At 37.1% G+C, this 12006-nt stretch overlaps 1 protein-coding gene across 1 annotated transcript in view; it reads left to right on the forward strand.

The window, feature by feature from the left end:
- The first annotated feature begins 1319 nt into the window (after positions 1–1319).
- The window catches only part of LOC125649427 (muscarinic acetylcholine receptor M1-like), a 59341-nt gene continuing 48654 nt past the window's right edge, over positions 1320–12006 (forward strand). Inside the window, exon 1 of the mRNA XM_048876978.2 lies at positions 1320–1566. The gene's annotated coding sequence lies outside the window, so the exon portion shown is untranslated. The remainder of the gene's footprint in view (positions 1567–12006) is intronic.

Raw genomic sequence — 12006 nt, forward strand, 5'->3', positions numbered from 1 at the left:
CCAAAATAAAGGTGGAGTCAAATTCGTCTAAGGATAAGAGCTATGCGTGAGGGAGATAATCCTTAATTACGAAATGAATTTCTAAATTTTATAACAGCAATTAAATATCTGTAGAGACCCTCGGGGACTAACAGTCCACCAGCAAACGCCTCGACCCAGGGGTCATAATGTAAAACTTATACGGTACCAATTTTGATGCACCAGATGCGCATTTCGACAAATAATGTCTCTTCAGTGATGCTCAACCGAAAGTGTATAAACACTTTATAGTACGTTTGACCCCGCCCTGTGGTCAGAACCCCTACCCCGGGGATCATGAAATTTACAACTGTGGTAGAGACCTTCCTGCTCTACATCACTCTGCATTTAGTTTTTCTTAAACATGTGCGGTTGTAGAGAAGATTTTTGAAAATTGGTAAATTTTGGGCAGTTTTTGCCTCACCCCTAAAGCCCCAGGGGTACAGGAATCCTGAAATTTACCAATTATGTCCCCCGTCTTTCAAACATGCTTCATACCAAATTCAAAAATAATTGGAAGGATAGTTATCAGGAAGTTAAAAATTTCTATTGTTCACACTTTTAATAACTGACCATTTTGGCCGCGCCCTAATACCAAAACCCCTATCCCTGGGACCACCAAATTTACAATTTTGGTAAAGGAATACCTGGTCTTTCTAAATATCCATTTAGTTTCAATTTAGTATCAATAACATTAAAGAAGATACTATTTAAGTGTTTTACACATAGACACTATATAGTACGTTTGACCCCGCCCTGGGGTCAGAACCTCTACCCAGGGGATCATGAAATTTACAATTTTGGTAGAGGCCCTCCTGCTCTACATCACTATGCATTTAGTTTTTTCTTAGTTATTCTTTAGAAGAAATTCGAAAATTGGTAAATTTTGGGCAGTTTTTGCCCCGGTCCCAGGAGTCCTGAAATTTACAATATATGTAACCCTTGTCCCAAAGGTGCTTCATGTCAAATTTGAAAAGAATTAGACTGGTAGTTATCGCGAAGTTAAAAATGTTCAATTGTTAACGCACGACGACGGACGACAACTAATTGCAATAGGTCACCTGAGTTTATTCAGGTGACTTCAAAAATCATTGTCCCATGACAATAGTTTAAATACCATTGTCATTTCCCTCATGTCATCCCCGATATCTGCATTCCAACACAATTCATATCAGCACTAGGATTGCATACTAAACAGTTATATCGGAAATTTGTCGTTAATTACATTTTTTTTTTTTGTAGCTCTACAATATAGTTTTCCAACATCTAGATACTTCAATGATAAAAGATCCTATACTTCTAACATTTTCAATCTGTTATTTCAGCTTGTTGTCCTCCAGATTTTTTCATCATTATTGAATTTCCGATATCATGATATTGTTGTGCGAGCGAGTCCCTTCACCTAATCCTCGACATCTTGACCGTCATATTGTAGGCGTTCGTTTTCACAGCTGCTTTGTGCATCAGCAGTTAATTCTTGAATACACAAATCTCCTGATACGTATTATACGGGGCATCTGTTGTTCGGCAATGAGGTTTCACAATGAGGTAAGTTGTTTTGACATTCGAGATAGAAATGGGTGGGGGGAATAATTGAAATAATTTGACGCGGTGCTTTCCACTTCAATGGTTATTTGCATGGGATCAGATCCTCAACAAGAATGTCACAGATTTAGTGCAAAAAACTTTGGAAAGTGGATAATTGATAGTGGCCATCTGTACTTAGCTTTTCGTCGTATCCTCGTGGTCTTCACTCGCGTGCATATTCTATAGGACAGAGATGCATGATTTATTAGTCCCCTACCGACGAAGTCGAGGGGACTTTAGGTTTGCGCTCCGTCCGTCTGTCCGTCAGTCCAGTTTTCCCCACGTTTTTTCTCTGTTCTTGCAGATATTTATTTTATATTTGGCATGTGTCGCTTTGCCATAACAAGTTACAGATCAAGTTTAAATTTGGTCTTGGTCAGTTGATTTTTCACTTAGCGATGGCCCTTGGACTTAGAAATATAGCATGAATTATCAGTTTTCCGGACTTTGGGGGGGTGTGTGCTTGCAGATATTAATTTGATATTTTGTACATTGCTTTGCCATAACAAGTTACAGATCAAAGTTCGAATTTCATCTTGGTCCGTTGATTTTCAATTAAGTTATGGCCCTTGGACGTAGAAAAATAGCATGAATTGTTAGTTTACATCCAAGTTTCTTATCTCTGTAGATACTACACTCATTAAAACTTCTAGCATAGTAATGCAACAATATAGCTAAATTATTCATGATCACCTACATGATATAGTTTATTGACTTGGTTAAAGACCTAAAGCCAATTATAAATTTGTCTTTTTTCTTGGTCTAGTCTCTACTCGAATAGTAGTTGATTTCCAACCATTCCTATCCTGGTTCCCCAATTTTCCTTTTTACCATAACCTACATAATGAACCTTGAATATTGTTGTGATACAGTAATTTTTGTAACCGGTAGGGGACTATGTATTGTCATGCAATACTCTCAGAATGCTTGTTTTATTTAATACATGAACCAAGCAAGAGCGGAATTTGAGATTTGGTGATATGACATTTGTTACTGAATGATCCATTTTTGGGCTTTCATACTACCGTACAAATGTACATGTATACTACACCTTATATGTACATGTATACTACGACTTACATGTGCATGTATTGAAGTCTATTTTTTTTTTATATTTCGCATATACATTGTATTTAGATGCATTCATTAGTGAATCAATCACATCTACGCTGAATATCGGAATTGTATAAGCCCACCATACTTAGATTGTAACAGATTCCTTTGAATGAGCTCACCTGTGTCCATATAGCTTACCTGTGTCCATAGAATTTACCTGTGTTCGTAGAGCTTCCTCAAGTCCTTTTTCGCGCACCCAGCGTGAGCATTGTGCTTTAAAATCATTTTGAAGAGTGCATTTTCTGAATCATGACGCCCCTATGAGCCTTATTTCATTGTGTGAATCGTGTTCGCCCTTGCTCAATTTACCAGACACGGTCAGCGAAAATTACCATCAAAAGATTAAATTGAAATAGTTTATTACTTAATTTCCTGGATTATTTTTCTAACGAAATGCCTCACCTGACCTTGATAAGCTTTGGAAATACTTCGTTGTAGACAGAAGAGGCAACATTTCCAATCATAGCGAATATAATACACATGTGCATGCTAGTATAAATTTACAGCATTTCAAACATGTGTGCAATTTTTCTCACTTTCTTTTTTGTTTGCACTGCTGGAATTCAAATCCCCCGGTCGCCATATACCTCAGATCACTTTAATATACCCCCAGCAATCACCACCGTCCTGATTCTCCGTAGTTGATCGGTTGATTGTATATTGTTTAACGCCCCGGTCGAGAATTTACACTCATATGGAGACGTCACCAATGCCGATGAAGGGATGCAAAACTCGACGCTTATACGGTCTTTGAGTAAGGAGGGATCTTTATCGTGCCACACCTGCTGTGACACTAGGCCTCGGTTTTCGCGGTCTCATCCGAAGGACCGCCCCATTTATTCATCTATTACGACAAGGAAGGGGTACTGGGGACCTATTCTAACCCGGATCCTCACCGGTAGTCGTACTTACAATAATAACAAGATATATTTGATATATACATGTACGTGCATACTTAGTATACGAATTAAAAAAAATTCTTTCACCAGTGAAAATCGTTGACTGTTAATGCATGTTATTTTATTAAAAATGACCACCATTGTTTAGATTGCTGACTGCTACACAGGTTATTTAATCAAAATGTAGCCATTTTCATGCAATATAATATTTCGTGTTGAATAGCATTTGTTATGCTATCTAATAGGAAACACTCATGCTCCCAAATATACCCAGAGCGGCCGTTTCACTAACCGATCGTAGATTGTAAACGTACGATTACGTTTAAGATCATTTCACTCGCACGTATACGAGCGTTTCACGAAACCTATCGTAGTCGTAACACTTACGATTGCGATTTACGTCTGACTTTTTAGAACTCTTTTCTCTACGGAGGTAGATTTAAAATTAATCCTACCATGGAAAGAAATATCCATTCATTATTTCCTCATGGTTTTAAACATATCCTTATCGTCAGCAGTAACCCATGCAAGTTGTCAACAAAAATAATGGAAATTTTGAGCCCGATCTCTAGTGTAACGTAGAGAAAATCCCTAGAATGTTTAAACAATTGATAGAATAATTTTTATTGACTTTCATGTAGCTAAAATTGGGGAGGGGGGGATGATATAAGAAATAACATAAAAGATTTACATTTTAGAATTTTAAATGTCATGTATCGATCTGCTCATGTGAGTCAAGTTTCCATCAGTAAACTATGTTCAACGGATTAAAAAAAAATGAATAAGAAAATGAAATGATATTGATAAAAGAAGATAAATAAATGAAAATAAAATTGCACACAAGTATAGAAAATTTTATCCTGCATCAAACCATGGATATATACATGTACTCAGGCGTTTAATCATTGTTGTAAAATACGCTGTAACACTAATGAAATATCTATTCACTTATTTGTATAAATTTCAAACAAATCATGGGCTCAATTTGTCCCTTAAATGACTTGAAATTTATTTTCCCCATGCGTTTGTATTTTATTTTTTTTTTTCCGTTTAGGCATGTAAGCATATGCTAACTTCCGTCTTTACGTGATGTATAATTCAGATCATTTATTAAAAATTATTATTGATATTGCACTTTATGATGATTGATTTCATATTGTTTAACGTCCCTCTCGTGAATTTTCACTCATATAGAGACGTCACCATTGCCGGTGAAGGGCTGCAAAATTTAGACCTATACTCGGCGCTTTACGGCCATTGAGCAGGGAGGGATCTTTATCGTGCCACACCTGCAGTGACACAGGACCTCAGTGTTTGCAGTCTCATCCGAAGGACCGCCCCATTTAGTCGCCTCTTACGACAAACAAGAGGTACTGAGGACCTATTCTAACCCAGATCCCCACGGGATTGCACTTTATAACAAGGGATCGGAACCTCAAGGGTCCGATAATGACCCTTCCCTTGTCTGTGTATACATATAGGTCTTGTTTGTATTTTTAATTTCTAACGACGTTCATAAAACTACAGAAATGTTCCACTTGCAAAATTGGGATTTTAACCCCTCTCCCATTACCAAATCATGTTATTATCATATTTTCCTTAAAATTTGTAATGTTTATCATTCGAATGTGCATGTATTATGCAGTTAGTCAGTTGCATCAAAGGTATATTGATCTAACGGGAAAAAAAATAGCTGAGTCCGTCGAATCGCAACCTCTCGGATTTTTAAAATCAACTGTTACTAAAGAAACTTAATTTCTGAACATGTCTATATAAGAATTTTAATGTCTTGAATTCTGCCTAATGTTAAATATACATGTAATCTAACAGTGATGCAGGCACATGTAGCAATACCCCAACCCCTTCTCCCCATATTACTTTTCTAACAACTGTTCTCGTTATTCTTACATGGAAAGTTTGATATATTGACTAACCCCCCTCTCTCTCCCCCCCCCTCTCTCTCTCTCTCTCTCTCTCTCTCTCTCTCTCTCTCTCTCTCTCTCTCTTTAAAATATGAATTCATTGCCTTTACATTTATTTCAGCAGACTGGTTACAGGGACTAGGCCCGTTTTGGACTCGAACTCTGAGATACAATGAATTTACTATATTTGTGGTATCACAGAGCCCAGGCCCAAAACGGGCTTGACCCCTGTGGGACAGACATTTCTGTGGTTGTGCGTAACAAAGAAGGACAACTCTATTTGATTTAAGATTCGGGCTCGGACTGTTCAATATTTTTGTGCAAAAGCAGACTGCAAGTCATTGTGATTGTTTTCTTCCTACAAAGTATAAACAAACTCAGTCAGGTAAAAACTACCACAAAATGATCTTAGGCGGTGCCAACATGGCGGCCATATTGCTCATTTACGTGCATGTAGGAGCACTTACGATACCCCTAGACCACTCGTAAGGTTACGATCCATACTGATCGTAAATCGCAAATCGTAACTATTAGTGAAACGGTCGTACGTGCTGCGTTCATATTTAAGTCTACGTATACGATCTACGACCGTTTCCGCCAGCTGGATAGGAAAAATTGAAGAATTCACAAACTGAAAATTCCTGTTATACCGCTGGAATTATGATATCTCGACAAATTGCATTTTAAAAGAAATTACAATTTTGGCAAACCTGAGCCAAGTGCTTAAGTGAGGTTATCCTTTATCAAACTCTGTCTGTTTCTCGCTGCCCTTCTGACTGTAGGTATGCCTGTCGTTAATATTTCGCATTTGTTATGCCCTTTTATCGAAGATTGCAGAGACATTGTTGTCCTGACTGTTCGAAACTTTAACCGATGTAGAAACAAAAGAGTACAATACAGTATATCAAATTCATTGATATGCAAGCATCTTGACTTAAGATATCCAGTTTGCACACATACTGGTCCCCGTGATCTGGGGGGGGGGGGGGGATCACGTAGTGGGTTTAAAGTTTACACTGGATTGTTTAAGATCATGCTTCACAAAAACCATAAGGTTACAAAATGTCTACATGTTAAGGAGGGTAACACACCACAGAAACCTGTTATGGATTGAAAGGAAAGGATACTTAAAATTGAAATTTTAAAATTGAAAATTCTTTGATGTTAAATATGCCGTTTCAGTAGAAAGTAATCTGAATTCAAACCTCTGCTAGACTGGAACACACGAGCTAAAGATTAACAGGCAACACACTACTGAGCTACTCAGCAAGGTAATTTAATTTGAAAGGAATATACATGTATATGTATTGCTGACACTGATATTTTCATTCAAGTTCAAAAAGAAGTCGGTCATTATGACGATGGATTATTTCCCCATAAGCACCCCGATGTAGTGGATATGAAAGTTTATTTCGACCATGAGAGCCGGGTCTCGGGCGGGGCCACGCTAAGGGTATACATCTTTATATAGGAGTAGATAAATTATTTTTCAAAGACTATTCTTCTCAATGATCACTCGTGTACATGCAATTTGTAAGATGAATACATTTAATATACAAAATATGTAAGAAAATGAAAATATTCATGTTAGCGATGTGGCCCATTGACCTCTTTTTATAGTACTTTCTATGCCAGTCTGGGTATGGAGGTAAATAATGGCTGCTTCTTTGTTTTACGTCCCCTCGAGAATTTTTCACTCTTGTTGAGACGTCACCAGCTGTACGTGAAGTACCACAAATTTAGACCTATGCTTAGCGCTCAGGGTCGTAGCACGGGGATTATTTATCGTGCCAACGTCCGTCGCAACGCGGGCCACCGTGTTTAAGGTCATATCCGAGAGATATGTAATTCTCACTTCTAAATGCCGAGCGTTTGACAAAGGAGCAATCACTAACTATGTTTACGTCTTAGGCTTGGCGCAGTCATAGTATGAACTAACGAGCGGGAATCGAACTAACGACCTCCCCGGTTACGATGAGAACGCTTTACCACTGAGCTACCGTGACCGGTTGAAAGTGAATATAAAGCGCTCCAGTTAATCAGACTTCATAGATTCATTACGTCTGACAGGCGTCGAGGAGAACTTTGGTACAAGCAGGGGCGGATCCAGGAATTGCGGTTACGGGGGCGCCACTTTATGAGACAGGGGGTCTGGGGGCCGCCTTTAGGCCCCCAGTGGGTCCAGGGGGCGAAGCCTCCGGAAGCTTCTGGATTTTATAGGGCTTGAAATATGTCTCCTATTTAGTCATCTGTACTATTTTCTATCATTTTTATATTAAGGTGAAAATAATAAAATGACGCAAATATTAGGGGTTTTTCGAAAAAATTTAGTTATCCCATCAAAGTAATTCAAAAAATCAAAATATTTTGTCATTTATTTCTCCGGGAGTGGAAGAAATTATTGCTTCTTATATCGTTTAATACATTTTACCTTAAATTTGAAAATTTTAGGGGGAACGCGCGCCGGCTGCGCCCACCTCCTTAAATCCGCCACTGACAAGTACAATATACCGGTTAGGAGACCGGATGTGACGTAGCTTTGATGAATAAATGAAGGATTGTTTGAAGTTTAATATCCCAGAATATTTCATGCAATGTAAGGCGTAATTATTTTAGTGGCAGTGTCACAACGTTAGGCCAATTTAGCTGTGGGAATGACGTGACCACTCAGGTCTCATCCGGTAGTCTCGTGACTTGCATTTCTCTTTTTTAGCTCTTGGCAAAACCACAACGTTAAAGACGAATAAAACATCGCTATGATGGCCTCCTTCCTTTCGAAAAGTCATTTGAAAAATAAATTTCAGATATATATCCCCTTTTCTTTAAAAATCTAATTGTCTATATACGCGGATAGCTCAGTGGGTAAACAGGTCCGACTGCTAGGTTCTAGTCCAGCAGGTATTTCATTTTTTTCCCAAGTTATTTTGTAGTTATTGTACTAATTGGGGTAAATCTTTTAGATTTTCAATTTCAACATACTATAGTCTTTTCTGATGTGCTATTCCCCTTTCAGAAAAGATTTACTGAATTTCCTACAGAGTTATGTAATATATATGTATGCGCGTGTGTGTGTACACTACCCCAAAGTAACATACTAATCCTATGAATATATGCACGTTTTAGATGTTTTAGCAGAAAGCATTCAAGCAATCCATACTTTTGTTTCATTGATTTGTACGTGGGGGCGATAAAGACTAATGCTCACATTGCTTTTCAAAACGTTTTGTTTCAAACAAACTGGTTTTGGTTTCGAACTACATGTACATGTATAGCTTGGTAAACTTTCCATTCGTTTCTGAAAACAGTTTTAAACTGGATTTGAACTCAATTTTGTTTACTATTTGTTTCATCCCAGACCCGATATAGTTCAATGAACCATCCAGACTGCTTATCGAAACGGTTTAATTGCATTATGACTAGAAACAACATGGCGATGACCAGCATGCCTATGGTCTAAAGTGCAACGTGAAATTAAGAAATCAATACCATTAATGACTTGATGTTGTATTTAATTGCTTCATCTTTCAAGTGTGCCTAAACACCTGAAGAATACTGCTACAAATAATAAAGTCTGCAAATGCCATTGCCTTGAAAATTGTTCATCAGTAAAAGACACTATAATTATGAAATAGAATTGTAGTCACTGCTCCATTCTATGATTCCAATACAATTTTAGTAGTAGTAAAATCATCATTTGTTGCATTGCAGGAATTTTTAGAACTGGTCTGACAACTAGTTCAAAACCATAAACTAAGGCCTTATCTAGTAAAAGTGCAACACATTCACCCTACGTCTAATTAACTACGTAATATATAATGATTCTGTATCAATGCGAAAAGATTTTTTGCCGATTCAACAGGAACTGTGACCTATGATATTACGGCAATATATTGCAACTTCATATCAATTTTACTCATGAGAACAGGATGCAAACCTGCTTTTTTTTTTCTTTTAAGATCTAGACTGAAGAATTTGTTATCGTACTTTTTTTTTACTCGTACAAGCAATCCAATTTCAAATAATTTTTACCTTCGACATCTTAACAAATGGAAATGATAGCCATTTCTTCCTCAATGTGCGTATGAAGTTTGATAAATATAATAGGACTATTCTAACGGCTAGGAACATTCCGAAAGAAATGAAAGTAAAATGTAAATATAAACATTTATATATTTCATTGTTAGATCGCCGGGACGACTGTCCGGAGAGCTATTGTCATGACCCCGGTGTCGGCGTCACACTTTAAGGAAAAACACTTTAACCTAGGTTACATCATTTGAACCAACGGGGATCGGGATTTGATATTTCATATTTAGATGCCTCATGACCAGGCTTTTGATGTGGTATCGAAACGTTTGACCTAGTAACCCTTGGACTTGGACCTATTTTCAAAAAACTTTAACCTTTTGAACGATAGGCTAAGTAGTCATGCTTCCCGGCGAACTATGTTGTCTTCTGACAACTCTTGATGAAAATTCATGAGAGTATGAACAGCAACGCTTCACGCCAGCATACTCGTCAGGAAATGCTGACGCGGTTAATAATGAAATACATTTCTTAAATAACAGAAATTGACAAAAATTCATGTGAAACCGGAACCAGCATAATGACTACGATGTGCGTCGGTAGGTGCATGTACAATGTAACTACATTTTTTTTCTGATCAAGGATTGTCGTTTTAAGTTGTACATAGCAGACTCTTAGCCAAAATGTTAAGTCTGTCTCGCATTCACAGACTTTATGTATCAGTTGTAGCCGCTGATGTATATGAAATGTATATTGGCAATATATGCGCAGTGGCGTAGCTTCCATTGAGGCAACCGAGGCAGCTGCCTCGGTAAAAAAAAACACCCACCTTTTACGTTGTTAAAATGTCGATAGCTTCTAGGGGGCTGCGCCCCCCAGACCCCCTGCCTCGGTAATATTCGAACCCAAGCTACGCCTATGATGCGAATCCGTCCCCCTCATCTGTATATTGGGGGGGGGGGGGAGGGGTGTTACTTAAGATTGATTGATTACGGTTCTACGCCGGGTTTTTGGCAACATTTCAGCCATTTCACGGTGTTACTTAAGAAGAAACAAATAGATACATATTATATGTGGTCAATAGTCTGTCACATCACAAGTCTGATTATACATTATTTTATAGTCCCCACACTGTGAAGAAATGCTATTTTATTAATCGACGAGGCTTATGGTCATAGCGTACCCAACGTCTCAATGTAAGTGAAAAAAAATGACCGGACGTATAAAAAAAAAATCAATAAATATAGAAAGACGATTCTGTGTTTACGTGCTTTTTTCTATTCTTTGATCAAACAACATTGTAAATTTATAATTTATACATGCAATGCACTTTTCTTTGTGAAAAACGTAAAATGGCCAATGCACTATAAAGACGTTTTTGAAGGATTTCAATTTTAGGGTAATGTTTTGCATTGAATTTTGAAATAAGAATGTGTAAATAATGTAAATAGAAGAATTGTTTCAGGTAAATTTCGTGGTAAATATGAGATTTTAGCAATATTAAAAAATTTACGAATAGTTTTATGAAATTTTATTTTTAAAGAATATGGGCATCATACATGTATGTACTTAATTAAAGGAACGATGTATCTGTTGCTAGATTTAAAATAATATACAAGTGGAATGTATTTTCTGTCGACCCACCGTGTAACAGCGAAACTGATTAGCTCTCTCCTTATCAAAAGTTGTAAATATCCTGTTGATTTCTTCTCCGCGCGATGAATAGTTTGTGAGTGAAACACACATTTCGTGTGACCCGTCAAAAATTTACGTTGAAGATGCATGTACAAATATTCATGCCCAAACAGCTCGTTAAACGTTGTCTGTCCGCCATTGTATAAACGTTTGACACACGTGGTTTGGAGTACTACTTTTTTGGATTATTTGTTTCCTGGACTACTTGTTTCTTGATATATGGAGCAGTACCCAAATTAATTATGCTAACAAAGTTTTCCTTTTTTATACCCACGTAAAAGAGTTTCTGCCACAAGTTCGATGTTTGATAGAAAGAAAACTTAAAATATTACTGATTTATCATAACTAGATCTGGGTCTCACCAGTGAAGAATCATAGTGCAGATCAATTTTGGTGAATTTTTATCTCAAATCTAATTTTAAATGGTTGTCTTGTAATTGACTTTATTCTTGTTTGTGTGTCTGGTATTTTTTTAAAAGTTATATTGACACTAATACATAGCTACGTTACACATTTCCAGTGTAACAACTTCGCTGCATTCTCTACTACAAATGAGAAAAGGACTATGAAGTTTCAACATAATGGCCTAACTTTAACTTACTGTTTCAAACACTTGATAAGAAGACACCACTGCTCTTTCTTTTCCTTTAAATAATAATTTAAAAAATTGGCAAACTGTAGCTTTTCTTTCAGTTTAGGTATCAAAATGCCCATAATTTTCTTCCGCCATTTTGAATACACTA

The sequence above is a fragment of the Ostrea edulis genome, chromosome 5 (genome assembly GCF_947568905.1).
Source record: "Ostrea edulis chromosome 5, xbOstEdul1.1, whole genome shotgun sequence".
Classification (NCBI taxonomy): domain Eukaryota; kingdom Metazoa; phylum Mollusca; class Bivalvia; order Ostreida; family Ostreidae; genus Ostrea; species Ostrea edulis.